We start from the raw sequence: 5,106 nt of genomic DNA, 5'->3' as shown, positions 1-5,106 counted from the left end.
AGCTAGCTACTTGGGGCGTGGTGAGTGAGTGAGGGTTAGTCACTAGTTGGACCTTGTGGGGTGGTGGGTGTTGGAGACCACTATAAGCCTAACATGTATAAAGTGCCTGTCTGCCTGTCCCCCGACTCAATGATGTTACAATTATTGACTAAATGAAGCCTAAGAGAGCATATGCAAGGCCTAAGATGAGTCATTTGTCAGCAGCAACTTGTGCGAGATCAATGTCAGCGGTGGCATCCCAACATTTCTATTTTGGAGCAACAGTAGTAGTAGTAGTAGTCCATTTGTTGTTGGTTAATTTGACTAAATAGTTGCAATAAGTACTATCATTAATGGAGAATTGGCTGCTATGTGTGAGTATCCTCCGCCTGCCTGCCCGCCCGCCGCAGTTACCAGTATCCTGACTCACTCACTCACTCACATGTGATTACTTACTACTTGTATACAATAGCAACGGCCATACTACCTACCTACCTATCACCTTGAGAACACTGCGTCTCCTCCCATACATGTGTCAGGTTAAACACCGTTGACTTTGGTTAGTACTTGGATGGGTCACCTGCCTGGGAACACCAACTGCTGCTGCTGTTAGTATACATATTTGGGCAGTCTCTGTGGGTCAGTGTGTGTGTGTGTGTGTGTGTGTGTGTGTGTGTGTGTGTGTGTGTGTGTGTGTGTGTGTGTGTGTGTGTGTGTGTGTGTGTGTGTGTGTGTGTGTGTGTGTGTGTGTGTACAAGAATGTCGCACATGGAAATGTGTACATGCCATTTTAATAATAGTTTACCATCCATGAAGAAAACGTCAGTCCATTGTCTCTCTCTGCCGGCCGGCCGGCCTACCTACCTGCTAAAACTTGGCCTCTTAATATACTGTTGAATATCTATCTCCAGTGATCACTTACCCTTAATTCCTACATTATTAACCAAATGATCTCATTAACAAATCTTTACACATTTCAACCACCTACCTTCCTGCTAACATCAATCACAACAACTAATACACTCAACTCAGTCCCAAACACTTTTCTTATTCCTTCCTCAACACCTCGCCCTATATAACCTATCTTACAATATTAAATTGAAATACCTAACTGACAACACCTCCCAAGGTAGCTCCTCAGGGCCCCTCTCCCCCTGCCCCCTCCCCCACCAACCCCCCCCCCACCACCACCAACAACAACACCTCCCAAGGTAGCTCCTCAGGGCCCCCCTCCCCCTGCCCCCTCCCCCACCAACCCCCCCCCCCACCACCAACAACACCTCCCAAGGTAGCTCCTCAGGGCCCCTCTCCCCCACCATCTAACCCCCCCCCCTATCCCCCATACCGCCCCCTCCATCCCCCACCCCCTCCCCCCCCCCCCCCCCGCCCAACACAGAAAATGGCGGCCACAACGCTATATTTAACCAGCCAAAACCTTCGGTCCTTGGCCTATGTGCTATTTATTCCTGAAATAAAACGAGGGAAAAAAACAAACCGGATTTTCCTTCCCTAGTAAAACATGTATTTTACAGAACGAGGCCTAAAACAGCACATATTGGATATTGCATTGCTTGTTTACCATTCACAAACTCATTTGGAAACACCACACTCATTATTAATTAATACATACTTTTAAACACACACACACACACACACACACATGTCAGTTAGCCTAAATTCTCCAATATTCATTCATAAAACTGCCTCACGGGACTGCAACCTTATCAAATAAAGCTGTCAGGTCTTTCTAACTGTCAACACAAATTAACAACTTCACATCTCAATCATTGCAACTGTTGATAAATAGACACTAACTAACCTTGCTATGAGATATAAATACAAGTGCCAAATTTGATTCAGAAGGCAACTCCAGCGTGGCCTAGTCGGATAGAACAAGTTCCTAATCCGGATAGACCTGCGTTCGAGCCTGTCGGAACGGTTGCAAGTACAGGGCACAGATTTCTCTGTGTGTCCCCTCCTGTAGGAGCATCAGTTTCGATAGATTCTCTGGATAGCCGAAGATTGATTGACCGACTCCTTGGAATGTGGGGAAGGGTTGAAGTCCGGGGGGCCACGGACGGATACCTGGATCCACTGACCTCGGGCAGGTCTTTCAATCCACCTGGATTTCAGGTGGGGAGAAGGGAGGCAATTTGGGTCGACACAAATAGCTTCCTGGACCCAAAACCCCATGGATACACGGACACGGACACTCACACGGACACGCACACGGACACTCATGGACTCTGACACGAACCGAAGGTTCGTGTCAGATAATAAGAAGGGAGGTTAGGTTAGGTTGGTTAGGTTAGGTTGGTTAAGTAGGTTGGTTGGTTAGGTTAGGTTGCTTAGGTTAGGTTGCTTAGGTTGATTAGGTTAGGTTGGTTGATTAGGTTAGGTTGCTTAGGTTGGTTAGGTTGCTTAGGTTGCTTAGGTTGGTTAGGTTGCTAAGGCTGGTTAGGTTGCTTAGGTTGGTTGCTTAGGTTGGTTAGGTTGGTTGCTTAGGTTGGTTGGTTGGTTAGGTTAGGTTGGGTTGGTTAGGTTAGGTTAGGTTTGTTAGGTTAGGTTAGGTTGGTTAGGTTAGGTTGGTTAGGCTAGATTGGTTGGTTAGGTTGGTTGGTTAGGTTGGTTGGTTAGGTTAGGTTAGGTTAGGTTGGTTGGTAAGATTGGTTGGTTAGGTTGGTTGGTTAGGTTGGTTGGTTGGTTGGTTGGTTAGGTTAGGTTAGGTTGGTTGGTTAGGTTGGTTGGTTAGGTTAGATTGGTTGGTTAGGTTGGTTGGTTAGGTTGGTTGGTTAGGTTAGGTTAGGTTAGGTTGGTTGGTAAGATTGGTTGGTTAGGTTGGTTGGTTAGGTTGGTTGGTTAGGTTGGTTGGTTGGTTGGTTGGTTAGGTTAGGTTAGGTTGGTTAGGTTAGGTTGGTTAGGGTGGGTTGGGTTGGATGGTTAGGTTAGGTTGCTTAGGTTGGTTGATTAGGTTGGTTGGTTAGGTTGGTTGGTTGGTTAGGTTGGTTAGAATTAGAATTAGGTTAGAATTAGAATTAGGTTAGAATTTGAGGTTAGAATACAAGCATAATTATGGTTTAATAAGCAATTTAGATAATATGTAAGCTATATGTTGGTTAGGGTTGATTGGTTAGGGTATGTTGGTAAGGTACAGTTAAGGTTGGTTATTTTGTGGTTGGTTAGGTGTAATATTTGTATTATTCCACCGACTGATATATATATATATATTTAAATATATATATATATATATATATATATATATATATATATATATATATATATATATATATATATATATATACACACACACATTTTTAGGTTAATTTAGGCTAGGAAATAGGCTACGTTTGTAGAAATAGAAATAGGTAAAAACATTATAAAAAATGAATCAAGTATAAATAAATTATAAACATTTAAAAACAATAAAAAAATAGACAAAAAAAATTGCTTGAATTTTAGGTAACGTTTCTTATCACCGAATGCCACTGTTCACCTAGCAGTAAATAGGTATCCAGGAGTTGGTTAGGTTAGGTTAGTTTTGGCTAGGAAATAAGCTAGGTTTGGAGGGTTAGGTTAGGTTAGGTTATTTTAGGCTAGGAAATGGGCTATGTTTGTAGAAATAGTAAAAGAAAGAGGGCTGTAATTGTAGGTAGCGTTTCCTATCACCGAATGCCTCTATTCACCTAGCAGTAAATAGGTATCCAGAAGTTAGTTAGTTAGGTTAGTTTAGATAAGGTTAGGTTAAGTTAATTTAGGTTAGGTTAGATTAGGTTAGGTTAGTTATTGCTAGGAAATAGGTTAGGTTTGTAGAAATAGAAATAGGGCTGTAATTGTTGGTAGCGTTTCCTATCACCGAATGCCTCTGTTCACCTAGCAGTAAATAGGTATCCAGGAGTACCTTGAGGTGCTTTCGGGGCTTAGCGTCTCCGCGGCCCGGTCGTCGACCAGGCCTCATGGTTGCTGGACTGATCAACAAGGCTGTTAGACGCGGCTGCTCGCAACCTGACGTATGAGTCACAGCCTGGTTGATCAGGAGTTAGTTAGGTTAGGTAAGGTTAGATTAGGTAAGGTTAGATTAGGTTAGGTTAGTTTTGGCTAGGAAATAGGCTAGGTTTGTAAAAATAGAAATAGAAAAGGGGCTGTAAATGTTGGTAGCGTTTCCTATCACCGAATGCCTCTGTTCACCCTAGCAGTAAGTAAGTATCCAGGAGTTAATTAGATTAGATTAGGTTAGGCTAGGAAATAGGCTAGATTTGTAGAAATAGAAATAGGGCTGTAATTGTTGGTAGCGTTTCCTATCACCGAATGCCTCTGTTCACCTAGCAGTAAATAGGTATCCAAGAGTTAGTTAGGTTAGGTTAGATTAGGTTAGGTTAGTTTAGGCTAGGAAATAGACTAGGTTTGTAGAAATAGAAATAGAAAAAGGGCTGTAATTGTTGGTAATCTTTCCTATCATCGAATGCCTCTGTTCACCTAGCAGTAAATAGGTATCCAAGAGTTAGTTAGGTTAGGTTAGATTAGGTTAGGTTAGTTTAGGCTAGGAAATAGACTAGGTTTGTAGAAATAGAAATAGAAAAAGGGCTGTAATTGTTGGTAATCTTTCCTATCATCGAATGCCTCTGTTCACCTAGCAGTAAATAGGTATCCAGGAGTACCTTGAGATGCTTCCTTGAGGTGCTTTCGGGGCTTAGCGTCCCCGCGGCCCGGTCGTCGACCAGGCCTCATGGTTGCTGGACTGATCAACAAGGCTGTTAGACGCGGCTGCTCGCAACCTGACGTATGAGTCACAGCCTGGTTGATCAGGAGTTAGTTAGGTTAGGTTAGGTAAGGTTAGATTAGGTTAGGTTAGTTTTGGCTAGGAAATAGGCTAGGTTTGTAGAAATAGAAATAGAAAAAGGGATGTAATTCTTGGTAGCGTTTCCTATCACCGAATGCCTCTGTTCACCTAGCAGTAAGTAAGTATCCAGGAGTTAGTTAGGTTAGGTGAGGTGACGTTAGGTGAGGTTAGGTTAGGTGAGGTTTAGGTTAGGTGAGGTGAGGTGAAGTGAGGTTTGGTGAGGTGAGGTTTTGGTGAGGTGAGGTGAGATTATGTTAAGTGAGGAAAGGTGAGGTGAGGTGAGGTGAGGT

Source organism: Procambarus clarkii, unplaced genomic scaffold (genome assembly GCF_040958095.1).
Source record: "Procambarus clarkii isolate CNS0578487 unplaced genomic scaffold, FALCON_Pclarkii_2.0 HiC_scaffold_133, whole genome shotgun sequence".
In the NCBI taxonomy this organism is placed as follows: domain Eukaryota; kingdom Metazoa; phylum Arthropoda; class Malacostraca; order Decapoda; family Cambaridae; genus Procambarus; species Procambarus clarkii.
Note: the sequence above shows the minus strand (reverse complement) of the source record.